This window comes from Achroia grisella, unplaced genomic scaffold (genome assembly GCF_030625045.1).
Source record: "Achroia grisella isolate CSIRO2021 unplaced genomic scaffold, CSIRO_AGI_Agris_v1 utg204, whole genome shotgun sequence".
Taxonomy (NCBI): domain Eukaryota; kingdom Metazoa; phylum Arthropoda; class Insecta; order Lepidoptera; family Pyralidae; genus Achroia; species Achroia grisella.
Genome location: NW_026712703.1, coordinates 1,501,169 through 1,515,919, shown reverse-complemented (window position 1 = coordinate 1,515,919; position 14,751 = coordinate 1,501,169). Strand labels below are relative to the sequence as shown.

Genomic DNA, 14,751 nt, shown 5'->3' with positions numbered 1-14,751 from the left:
TCAGTGAAATTTGTGCTTGTCGGTGTTTCGCCTCTGACTACACCATCCGGAACTATATTTCTGCGAATATTTATGTGTTTATGTTTATTGTTATTCAGTATATCATTTCAGTAGGGTATGAAGATTAAAATCGCTTGCACACCACGTCTTACATAAGATTAACACTCAATTCAAAAGGTAAGTACCGTTTCAAAAGCCATAAATTTCTCCCCATAGCTCGTTTTACTCGCGAGAACGCACAAATTTATCGGAAATTAGTGCGAGAACCTCACCACGATGAATATACGGTACCTAGTGGTTAGGAAAGCTCGACTAAATTTATTAATTCACGGTAGCTTAGTAACAAAATAGGACAAGAAATATCCATTAAAATGCCTGCGAGTTGAGCTTTAAGAAATAATAATATTTCATTTGTACTAACGTCGCGCTCTGATTAAGTTGAACAATTATAATACGTTTCGATTATATGTGTATATTGATGTTTAGTAGAACCCTCGGGAATATTAGAATACTTTTAAAGATGGTGTATTAAAATTTAACGTTTTTCCCAATATTTCAAGCATCCATAGATTACATATCCGTTAATCAATAGATATGCCGTATGCAATTTGTCACCATTGCGATATAAAAAAAGAATATCTATCTTAATCAGGATCAATATACCTTTTAAATGGCGAATAATTGTTCAGCTGGGTACAGTTCTATTCGGGAAGTTTATTCAGTTTTTATTCATCAAATGTTGCATTGCTTCTGGAGATTACCATCTACTATTTACATACGATAACACATACATCGAAATTTTTATAATTAACAATCGTGTTTATAATACATCTGATTTTGAAGAGTTGTAATTTTATTACTCTATATATATGGATATGCTAATACGTGGCTTTAACATTCCTAAACTGCTTAACGTATTTTGCTGAATAAGATATTATTCAATACTCCGAAAGTCATTGGATAAAAGACATTGCGCCAAATCCAATATGGCGGATTTTGTTTAGATTAAGGCACAGAATACTTAACAGTGTCAAAATGATCCTTTCAAACGATGGATACTAAAATTTTATACAACAATAAAATTGTTTCTTTAATGTCATAATTTTAGTGATAGTGATAGTCTCACCCGATATTTGCTTCTTATCATTACTAAGAAGATGGCAGGAAATATTAATGGGAAAAATCCTCCCAAAAGACAGTCCTCTTCTTCCTTTGTGTCAATGACAATCTAAATAAAACTTAACGACATTCATGGGCACAGTCGGTTGTTTTGTTCTAGTTCAACATACAAAAATATTATACAAACATAAATACACTAGTTAAAATAATACTCCTATATCCATACATATTACGCTATAAGACTAACATAGACTGCCTCCAAAGTGAAGTGAAGATTAGTAAAATGTTACTGAATTAGGATACATTTCATTCGCGATCTTTTTTTTGTGGAATATCTTAAATTAAATAGTGAAAAATCCTTTCCTTCTATTTTAATGTCATAGCTATATTCTCAGAAGTTATGGAAAATTAAAGAGATACATATATTTTTATATCATAATGTTTACTCGTACATTAGCAAATAATATTTAAAATATTACAAATACTTTTGATGGAACTCAACATTAAATTCTTTTCCTTGAAGTCTATATATAGATGCTACATTATTCATCTTGAAATATATTACCTTATAATAAATTCTGAAATGGGTTTATGGAAAGTCGCTATAGGAATATAGAATAATATCTATATAATAATATTAATTTTAAGTGAATTTATTTATTACAAGAAATATAAAGATTGGTAATATTTTTAGTATATAGAATTATTAGAGCGAATATATATAAAACTTGAAAAGTTTTTTTCCAAACAGAATTAACTTCTTCAATACTTGCATTAGAGAAAACAGTACGATAGATCCAATTTTACTTAATTAGGTTTTTCTAACGATGCTTACTAAACATTTAAAAGTAAAAAAAAATATCTATAAGTCTATACTAATGAAATGCCAAAGCGTATCTTAATGAAATTTGACATAAAGACAGATTGTGCCACGAGAACGGGCTTAAGCTAAACCTGAAAAGTAATAATTTTTACCTAAAAGTAGACGAAGTCGTGTCCAATTACAACCTTATATGCCAGTAATACAGCAATATGATTAAGCCAGTTAACAACTATTGTTTTTTTCATAAGCACTATTTTAAGAAAGTGTATAAAAAACAATGAAGATATAAATAATATCATGTATGTTAATTTATTTGTCATACATATTGAGCCTTACTTATGAATGAGTAGAATTGATGCCTCTCGGCAATTTTCAGTTTTACATTGTTAGTTAAAAAAAAAATTTAACCTTTATAAGACCTGATCGATATTAATATATCGATTTTTATTTATTCTATTTAATATATATTGTATATTATATCCCTTTTAATTTATTTTATTATAATTAAAGGAAATTGATTATACAAATAGGTTTCCTTTAAGAAATAAGTCGAATTTTATACATTTGGGACGGTCAAAGGACTCATGTGTCTTCGGCAATTCTACTGTCCCAAGCTGAGCTATCGCTTATAGATGTCTGTTTTATGCCAATATGTTCCCAATTCAATCTGCATTATAGTAGGAAATATATTTACTAGAAAACTTACAACAACTCATATATAAGTTTAGAGGTTTTTAAGGTGTTTGGATATTTGTTACGTATTTAATTACACTTAAACGGGTGGAAAATGGAAACTTAATTTACTTATTCATTCGTTAACTAAGAAGAAAAACTAATTTGTGCTCATTGTCTTCCAGTAGAACTAGTGCGAATCATAAAAAATTAAAGTAATTCTAGTGTTCAGTTATTAGAAGTCCCCAAAAGCCTTTACAGCGGAAAATATGGGATATGAATAAATGTAATTTACGCCATGCTTCAGCGTGAATACAAGAACAGTACCACAGACATCACATTATCATGTCGGGAGTCATAAGAGTATCTATCACACTAAGATGTCATGCTACCTGTAATTTCTATCCTCACAATTCGAAACCGAACCCTAGCTAATAACTTAATGATTATAATTACAACGCAGGAACCAATTAAAATCGTTCAACACTTTATTACAAAGGATACATAATTTAAATTCATATGTACAACTAGCGGTATGCTACGTTACATCCTCTTAAATTATTCAGTACTATTGACCACAATTTCGATCGTATGAAATTTCGACAATACGCTTAAGGTTAATTGGTTTTTGCTATATTTTATTACTTTGGAATTTCCGTCAGAACTTCAGAATATAAACGTACCCTATAAATAACTAATGGAGTCAACATCAAATATTTATAGAGAAGTGTAGATTATAGTGAAAAAAATAGACACGAAGATAAAATTATACATCACATCTTATTATTTTATCTCATGGTTTCTGTTTAACTGTACAGTTCGGCACGTACCACTGCCTTGTTCCAGTATTACTAATGCTTTCGTCTATCGTCCGGTGAAGCTGCGGTCAACAGCTTTAGAGTAGTCCGAAAAAAAAGAAGCTATACAATTCTTTTTTTTTTCGGACTACTCTAATGCTGTTGGCCGCAGCTTCCTCGGACGATAGGGGGCGAGTACAGAAGGCACTCCAAACCCGCGAATGGACTTATAGAGCGGCTGAGGGCCTACTTCTTGACGGCCTACTACGCCTGACGGATATGACTTTAGTCTGAGGCCACCGCTAGGGGTTTGAGCCTCAGCTAAAGCCGTCGTAATTTCTATCCCCGTTTGAATTGGAAGGGGGGGTCGATCGGAGGGGGCCTTGTACAGCTGCAATAGAAGGTTCATATCAGATTTTGTTGGGTAGATATGTAGAGCAACACAGAGACAGATTAGAGACAGATTAGTGAAGGTAAGTGTTGATATGCATCGGAAACGTACACCCATGCCACGTCTTGGGATCTATTCGTTTCCAAGTTTCTTTCCCTGCTACACATGAATATAAATCCATTGAATAATCAAATCATATATTGTTGATCTATGACGTATGTGTCCATAGTTAATGATTAACGTCATATAATAGATCAATGTTACGATAATACGGTTATATTTAGGTCTATCATTGTATTATTTTTATTATAAACTGTACAAAGGCAGTATTAGTACTTATTTATAAAAATATGAATAATATATATAGTTCTGAATAACGTCAGTATCTGAAATATTATTGGTAGGTTGAACTTTGATCTTGATAATTCTATGCTATAACTTTAAATATAGACTTAGTCGTTGACACTGTTTCACCTTTTTAAACTGTCTTTTAGTTGATGGGTGTGTGGTGTTACAATTATAGGGTACAGAGGCATTTTAGTCATTTAGAATATAAGCACATGAGGGGTATCAAAGGCGTCACAATATGTCATGCTGACAGTGGTACTATTTATGTACCATAAGCGATGGTTACTAGAAAGTTGACAATTCAAGTACAAAATTAACACAATCGATTAAAATAGATGTCTTTACTGCATATAGATATTATAAGCACTTAAGCCTTTTTTTATATAGATACTACTAGGTACTACGATGGTGGCAAACAAGCACACGGCCCATCTGATGGTAAATGGTTACCGTAGCCTGTGGATAATATATATATACAAGTATAGCCATAAATAAATAAAAAGGCCTAGTTTTGATTCAGAATTTAAAACTTATTGATATAACTTGGTAAAATATACATTGTAGGATAAAACGATGTCACTTTTTCTGTTACAAACTACAGCTACAGCTAGCTAGTATATTGTATGAGTTGTAAGTGAAATTACAATTACAATAATGGACGTAGATTATTATTAAATATGAAATATCAGAAACATAATGATTAGCGTACTAATTATTATAACAGGTCAGTATATGTACATCAACGACGAAATGAGAATTTCCAATATAATATTCATGGACTGAATTATGACATAATCACCACAATATAGAAAACTTAGAGCACCGTCAAGTCATGGACTACGTGGAAACCGTAACTTGTCCACTACAAGTGGCTTTGGGCTACAGAAGAATACTGACTGAAGGAATTAGTAATAGATAAAAATATTGTAGTAAATGTCCTATGTAATAGCTTTTAAAAGATAATAACATTAAAAAAAACATCTATTCAAAAGAGCAATATACAAGTTTCTTGCTTATTCTTCTTGTGATGAATCTGCATTCTGAATGAGTGATAGAATAAAAAATCTGACTGTTCAAAAGTGCTTATAGTGCTTTTATTTGAATAAAGATTATTTCTATTTCTATTTATACAAATTATTTTCGAGAGCATCGATCCTGGTTTACAACCGCAATAAAACTCAAAGGTCCCGAGTTCGATTCTGACCATTACTTTGTGTAAATATATATTTCTGATTATCTATAATGTGATGGAAATACCGATATTAGGTAAAAAAAAGCTGTACAAGCGCTAAAAGAAGCAATAGAAGAACCGGCGGTATCTTTGCCACAGTGAATTCAAATATACTCAGCGAAATGTGGACATGTCAAGTGTTTCGTTCACTACAATGTCGATAATGGCAGCTTCTCTTCTCCTCTGTGCTAACATAGTATATTGCTATTGTGAACATAAAAAGGTATTGCTATTAGACTACATTAATGAAATAGCTATTCCGATTTATGTTTTACTACCAGCAATTTCATCTGCTTTTTTTTTGAGATAAAAGATTAGCCCTATCTAACATTAAGATCAAACATTATATATGTTTGTTACCAAACTCCTTAATCTTATTTCTTATTACTAATCGACTTAACCGATTTTTATTAAATTTAGTGTGCATATCGGGTAGGTCTGAGAATCAACCAACACTATATAGTTTTCAAACCCACAATGATAAGGGTAACTCAGGCTATATATTATTTAACATTTTTTTTTATTTTACCCAAATATTTCGCCCTACTACCACCTACCCCTATTTTTAATTACAAAATTATATAGTAAAACAACGTTTGGTGGTACAGCTAGTATTGTATACTATTAGTGTAGTCGTTGAAAATTAACAACAAGTATATACTTGTATTTACAATTACAATATTAAGAATGTATTATTCCATTTATTTTATATCATATGTAATTTTGATTCTTGACTATAATAGATACTATTTCTATCGTAATTTACATCTAAATAGGTATTCCAATAACGTAATCATATTCTATATCTACTGACAAACCCACGTGCGAATCGTTAAATAAAACGTTCAATATCACGAAAATGGTGTAGAGGTTATGAGATAGCATATAAGGTGACAACTGTCGTTCGGAAATCTGCTAAAGGTATAAGACTATGACTTTAGTATTACGTCGGTACCCAATGAACGAGTTTAGTTTGAAAAGAAAACGATGCTGCAGGAAGTCGTGTGCCAAATAAACTTGAAATATAAAGTGAAAATCGCTATTTTTCTTGTTAAGCTAATTCAATTCTTTTGCCAAATGTTCAAATGTGCATGAAGTTAGTATTATTAATCGTTTCGGCGATAAATCTATGTGACTAATTTAAGATAAATGGTATACGCTAATTGATTATTATAAACGTTTGTCACTTCTATTAGGAGGTTATATGCAAAAAAACCTAATATCATTTATTACCACTAGTGGCCCTAGACGTTTGTCGTTTCTAGTGCCTCGCCCCGACTTTGCTCGGGTACAGCTGTGTGAGTTTTGTATTCCAAAAATGTAATTGTATATAATGGAAGTAGTAAAGGTAAAATCGGTCCAGTGGTTCCAATGTTACTTTCATCTTTACAAATTCCGCTCTCTTTTTATATATAGTAGGATTAATAGTATTTTAATTCAAAATCGCTAGTTTGCCATCACGAAGGTCGCGGTCTTATTATTCGCTTAATGCGAGCTATCGTAATCGAAGTTAGAATCGGCAATAGAATAATATCTTGAACACATACATCATTATCCTTGACAATCTACGGAAAACCTCTGCATTGGCATAGAGTAAATGCGACTGTAAATACATATATTTGGAATACAACATGTAAATATTGTTAGGTATTGTTTTTCTGACAACAAAGCAGCGTATTAAAATATTACAAAAAAATCTTTTCATTATCTTGTCCTTTTTTAAAGCAATATGGAAACCGATTATTATATTTTGCTATTAAACTTGTTGCACATCTTTAAAGTAAAAACAAACATATTTGTGTATATTTCTTTCAATTTGAATCTCTAATGAAATTAAAGTTATACTAGCCTAGATCTAGCGATATTTATAAATTACTTAAATGTAATTAATTAGAATAGAATAGAATAGAATAATCAACATCAACAAAATTTAACGTCTAAACAAATCATGAGATTGTCAAACATTATAAGGACGGCAATATCTGATTAGTATTTTCGCTAGTAATATGCTAGCGAAAACACTATTCATAGATTTATGAATTTTGCAATTAACTGTAAGTATTGTACCTTGTTTATAATTCAGTCGGCTTTATTTCATAAAAAATGAGTATTGCATAGATAATTTGAGATAATTTAATTTGTTTTCCGTTCCAAACAATTGTTAAAAGACAAAAAGGCAATTAAAATTTCCCTTTTACATTCTCCCGGAATTGTCGAATGAAAGTAAACAGAGTATAAAAATTGATGGCTAAATGTAAATAGTCGATCCGGGGTAACAGTTATTAAATATTCAAGCTCAGTGAATATTTAATAACAGTTCCTTGTATTTAGATATGTAAATAAATTTTCGTCTAACCATTTTCGATACTAAATGTATGCATTAATTTACCTTTTTGGGATACAATCCTTTCTTTGTTCACTTCATAATTTAATTTCCGCACTTATCAAGTGTCCGCGGCGTGATTAAAGACAGACCGGATCGGCTCGTAATCAGGAAATAGCGATCTACAAAAGTTTATAAGGTTGTGTTTATAGTGATAGAATTATGGTTTCACTGCGCCTGAATATGTGAGAGCACGGCAGAGTGCCAGACGTCTAGACCCGGCTGAACGCTACGGTCACTACAAAGAACAGCGTGTGCGTGAAATAGAGTCTCTGCAGCCATGGCCGGGTGTTCCGGGCGTCTGCCGCTTACCGACTGACGTTGGTGTACACGACACATCTGCATTTAAGAAGCCGCTATCGTTATGCGACTAATCGATTGGTCGGAGCGAGTGAAACTGTCTGCTATCCTGTTCCTTAAGTCCTCTCACTCCTCACTCGCGCATGCTCAATGCACGTTCATTCTGTTTTAAAAGTGGAGAAAAGTAAATAAACTCATACGAACTGTTTGTCAAGAGGAGAGGATGCAGTGGAAACTGGAATTACACACCAAATTGCTATGAGACAAACATTGCTTTATGATGGTACTTCATTTCGGTGTTCGTTATAAAAGTGAATTTTCTAGAATATTTTCAGTGGTAAGAAAAAGCATATACCGTTAGTAAGCTGCTTAGTAAGGAATGACGAAATGTCACTTGTTGCGCGGTGACTTTGTTCTGCCGATGAAAGCCACGCACGCCATAGCATGCCACTTCCTTCTGTTATTTTCTGGTAATTAATTTGAACGTATTATACTCACTTAAATAGCATAATCATCGTCTTGTTTTGTATTAATTTGGTATATAATAAATTATGACAGGTGACAGTGATAAGTAGAAATTACTAGTTTCATTTTATGAAAGTTACTGTTCCGTAGTATGCTACTTTAGATTGGTTCGGTTCAATTTTAGGTAAATTGATTAGAATTCGTCGCCGTTTCCCACCAATTCATTTTATCAGTTCGAACTAGAACCTTTTATGCGTTTAGGTCGTCATGTCATCATTTTGTGGGCCAGTTTCGGTAACCCTGTTCATCTATAGGCACCCACGGGATTACGGTGGACTTTAGCTGCCTAATCTCATTTAAGCTTGTCTATATTCAGGCCTCCTATTTTGTATTTAGTCAATGGTATGGGGTAATATTGATTGACTAGAAATACTTTGTTAACAAATTTGTTGATTTTTTAGAGTCTTATTCGGAAATGTGGCCATGGGAAAAAACCTATATCGTCGGCAATAGAAATATTTTCTATCTTTTCAATATACAAGATACAATGTAATACAAAATGTGACTGTAAACTTTTTTTCCAAGCACGTTGGCAATTTACAGATAATCTCTTCAAGAGCACTTTTAATAAAGTACTATTAATTTGTTTTATATATACTGTACCATATTTTAATACTCATGTCCTAATAGTCGTAATTGATGGATAAGACTATATTGGATAATAAAACAATTTTGATAATAATAGGACATACGTAAAAAAATATAATATCAACTTAAAAGTTAACACATAATTCGATTAAATATCAACTTAAAAGTTTAAAATTAAGTGTATATAAAAAAACTTTTGAGTTAATGCAGATTATTATTAAGATTGCGTATACTCCTTTAAGTGTTCTTTTATTCATTTTAAGATATTACTAATAATCTGACATTAATTTTATAAAATTAAATACAGTTCAATATATTGCAATTATTGCTTTAACTCTGCTCTTTGAGAAAACTAAATAGAATCTTGTATTTTTATTACATCATCAGTGAAAATTGATCTCAAAAAATACGATATAGTAGTCACATTTCCAGTGATAATGTTTAGATGATTATGATATTGTCAGATTTCGGACATCCCGTTTTTCAGACTGCAGTACAGAATCTACGGTTCTTATTTTTATCAATATTGGCTGGTCGTCTTCACAGACGAGATAAGTATTATGCTTACCAGCCTAGTGAGTTCACACTCACTAGTTGTGATTATCGAGTATTTTTATTCACAGTACAGCTTCTTGGTATTAAGAGAAGCGCAATCTTTACGACTTATTATTATAAAACGAGAAATTCTAAGTTGGAAGTTTCACATTAAAAACAAATATTTATTCTAATTATGTCTGTTAGAATCTAGGTAACGGTTTCTAAGAGTGAATTCTGAAATGGAATTTGAATATATTTTTTTATTATAATTCATAAATAATCAAAATAAATTTCTAAACTTTAAAGTGATTGCAAAGTAACAAAGTATATTATTAATCACCTAAATATGTAAATATCAAATTAAATTAAGTTAATGTATGAAGTTGAATATTTAAGTATATTAGTTATAGATTAATAAAAAATAACTGTCTGTAAATGGAATTCATATGTCTTTAAGTTTCATAACTACAATGTAGAGATATAATTATAAAGTTTCTATTATGGTTCTTTATTATGTTAGATCTAATTACTTTTATATACAGAATATTAACATTGTTTTGTTACCCGTTATAATATTTTATATAATAGCTTAAAAAACATAATATAAGATACCTACATAACTTTTTGCGTGTAAAAATGTTAAGCAATTTTAGAGATAAGGTCAAACTTTCTTATATATACATTATAAACCAGGAATATTATTTTTATGTTTACCACAATTAAATAGGCAATATATTATATACTTCTATGTATATTTTACATTTTAAAAATATTTATTAGTAGTCCTAATATTATTAATAACTTTAAACAGAAGTGTTGCCTATGTAATATATACTATGATTACTATCTATAGGATTACTGCTATTATACTTATTAATATAATTAGTTCATAGAACAATGATTCAATACCATTGATTGATATTAGTATGATACAATAGAACGACTAGGATTATAGATTTTAATGAAACATAAGGTACAGGTAGAAGGTATAATAAGGTACTTCAATGAAAAGAGTGAAGCAATAACTTCGCATGGAAATAAGAAAACCTCACAGACATTCCTTAGAGATAGGAAAATTGGATTTAAATTTAGACCTCAATATCCTCTGTAGATATAATTTATTAAAACTATCCAATATATCTACAGTACTTCAGAAAGTTGGTTTTTCATTAAGTGTCGGTTAAGGGATTATCGATATAGACAGAAACAAAATAGGGAATTATATTGTACAGACGCCAAATAACATCTTAAGGATAGAAGTGTAGTAACGAAATATAAACAAGATACGTAAATATAATAAAATATAGTATGTTGCTATATTTTCTTAATATGTAATCCCATGGGATATTTGTTGTTTTAAGTGTAATGTAATAAAAATAATTAAAATAATTGTAATTGATAGTACACTATCAGAAATTATACGGTACCGCTATTTAACTTTTTATAAATTAATTATTCACCTAATATTACATTATGTTTTCTAATTTACGTAACCTTTAATGCATAAATACAAAAGTAAAGGAATTAATAACACATAACATTTAAGATAATAAAACGAAATAATCATAATATAAACATAAATAAAACAAAAATACTAATATAATGTTTATATGTACATATATAACACAGACAAAAAGTGTACATACATATAATAAATATTATAACCTTACGTATAAATATACGCAATGTTATACGTATTTAAAATAAATTATTATTTTTTTACATTTTAGTTGGAAAGGTAACACTGAATTTAATGTACAAGGATCAAAGTAGATCTGTGTTTAATAGCCTGTAACAAGAAAGATTTAGAGACTAAGTTCGTACGATGAACAAGAACGTGCAAAAGTAGATTCTTAACCGCACGAAGGTTACGGTAAGAGATATCCCCATGAAAATGAAATTTGGTATTAAGATACTCATATATCTATCTGGTTTAAAAAGAAAGATTAGATACGTGCAAACAAATTTATTAATATACATAATATATATATATATATCAGTATGTTACTGCTTTAAATGCGTCATATAAGGCAGCAACGTTCTAAGTATTGAATTTTTTTTCTATTTTATAATATACTAAAAATAATAACTTTCACAATTCACACGGCGCCATCTAGTCCCAGGTTAAGCAGAGCTTGTGTTATGGGTACTAGACGACTTACAATACAATATATAGATTAGTTTTTTGTAAATACATACATAATATACACACAAAGTACCCCAAACCAATGAAAAATATCATACTCATGAATACAAATGTTTGTACCGAGCGAGGAATCGAATCTGCGACTATCCGAAATAAAGTGGTGTGCTAAAACGCTAGATCACCGAGGCTGTCTTTTTGATTTGATAACTTACCAATATCATATAACTTGCCTACATGCTCAGATTTACCTGAGCTGCGTCCAGATGACTATGATAAATACGCTATGCTAGGATCGCAGGCTCTCCCTAACTAACAATATTCTCATGATTGATGATATGATATCTTTTGAATAAACAAATTGTTAATTTATCAGTTTTATATAAAAGGTGGAAGGTGTAAATTTTATTATAAAGTTATATTTAATTTCATATATATTTACATTAAAATAAAAAAAAAAGTTAATTTTAATATATTATGTCCATAACATATATATTTCAAAATTAACTTTTATTATCAGTTGAATATAATTGAACTTAAAATAATAATATAACTTACATATTATTATTTTAAGTTCAATTATTAGTACTATTTATGTGTAAAACATGACGAGGTGATATTATTATTAATTTGCATCTTGATCGATTTTTTATTTTGTAAATGTATCAATTAGTACTGCAGATAAGAAGAGCACATCAAAGGACCGCTCGAATGAAAGGGCGTTTGCGTATTTACAAAAGGACCACCCAATTTTATTGCTAACGAGAAAGGGTCAAAGTTTAAGTGGTCTTTTGGTGTCGAAAAAGTAACTTTATATTGAAAATTCTCAATAGTACTATATTAGAATTAGCAATTACAATATATGTACAAGCTAAGGCTTCGCATTTAAATACTTAACTACAGTATGTTTTAACTGACTAGAATAAAATCTTTCGTCTTTCTCGATATTAAAAACACTTCCCTCATCCTACATAAAAATTAAGTATGTATATTTCTTTAAAAATACACACATCAAAATTGATCTGTTTTATTTCTTAATTAAAAGAATATGTTGTCACGTAATTTTTAAGCTGGCCACAAAGAGATGATTTATGAATTCTACGGAGTAACGCATAATGGAATGATTAATTAGAAAAAAAAATCCTATCCGATATTGATTAAACAATACTGTTATAGAATAAATCTAGTTTCCATAAGAATTAAAAATTGACAAATTAGCGCATTTTATGTACTTATCAAAACACAGGAGCACGGATTGTTCTTTTAACTATTTGTATTGTTGACGTACAAAAACTAATATATCAATTATACAAACTACAAGATTTAAAAATGGAACGCGAGAAAATAAAAATCAGGAAATATATACAATCTAAAACACACCAAGTTTAAAAAGTTTCCTGAATCTAGATGAAGCAATTATTGTTACTTTAAAGTATAAACAGGCCGAGTGAGCGTAGAACAGGCAGATAATAGAATTTCGTAGCTGTTAAACCTGCGTACATGTAGCATTTATAGAGTTTCGTAGCAAATGCTACGTAGTTACGAAATCCCTACACAGTACTGTGCTAATGGTCTATTTAGTATTTCCAATAGTGGTTTCGTATAACAATATATTTATTATTAATAATCGTTGTACTCATATATGGTACTTATATACTATATTTCATATGTATATAGATACATCGAATCAGAGTTTGAAAGTGGTCAATTGTAATTACCTACAAATTGGATAGTAGGTATTATTCTTAATTGGTGCTAAAGGTATTCGGTACTGGTATAGAGTACCGAATACCAGTACTATAACGATTTCTATCATTGCTTTTATTATGAAATAGCAAGTATATACGAATAAAATTTTACTTTTTCCTAAACAATACTACTTAAGTATCTAAAATTTGCTTTCGTCCACTACACACAATTTTTACCAACCTTTGTACCTGTATATAAAGATAATTGAAAACGTGTGAAATTGACTTAAAATTAATTTATGTGTACATTTAATTCCCGAATATTATAAAAATTTTATCACCACATTTAATCTACAAGTTATCAAAATAATGATTGTACTGATTTTAATCAAAAATGTGTCATTAGAAGTTGCTTAATATAACAGTATGTGTTATGTAAGTTAATGATGGTTCGATATAATGTTAAATATGTCAAAATTTGTAAGTAAAATTTAATGGATGGTCCTTTGCTTTATCAGCTTTACAAATATAATATATGTATCTATATATTGTTTATAGCAAAAAAAACTTGTTTACGTAACTTGTCTAAAGTACATTTTGATTTTTAAGAACACATTGCTTTTAGGACCTACATATTTTATTAGGTACCTACTTAATTTTTCTATATATAGATCAGTTTATATATATTTCACTAGTATTAGAACTAAACCTATGAATACTGAAATTAAAAATACACGGTGACACAGGTATGTAAGTTGTGCCTTGAGGTTTATCTGTGAGTTCTATCTTTATATGACTCTTCGAAATTTACATTAAAATTATTATAGTTGTATAAAATAAATATGATATTTATATTATTATAATACGGTATGTTGTGGAAATCTTCGGATGTTTTAATTAAATGAATACACATTTTAGATTTTGACTCTCCTTCATATTGCATATATTGCACTTAAAATAGCTACATTTCGCTGTATATATTGATATATTTGATATAATTGATCTCTGACAAAACAGGTTATAAAAACTAACTTTCTGATTTTATTTCAGTATATTTAAATATATTAATTAATTGCTATTTTCCTTGATCTAGTCATAATTAAGTCCATAAATTGAGGTCGATTTTTTTTGTTTTAGAAACTTTATATAAGGACCTTACGGGTCTAAAAAATAACAATTAATTCTAATATTTATGTTACATATTTA

General features: G+C 29.7%; 1 protein-coding gene across 1 annotated transcript in view; it reads right to left on the bottom strand.

The window, feature by feature from the left end:
• Positions 1-8,065, bottom strand: part of LOC131841904 (protein O-mannosyl-transferase TMTC2-like) — a 105,814-nt gene extending 97,749 nt beyond the window's left edge. The window contains exon 1 of the mRNA XM_059190277.1: positions 7,771-8,065. The gene's annotated coding sequence lies outside the window, so the exon portion shown is untranslated. The remainder of the gene's footprint in view (positions 1-7,770) is intronic.
• Positions 8,066-14,751: the final 6,686 nt, after the last annotated feature.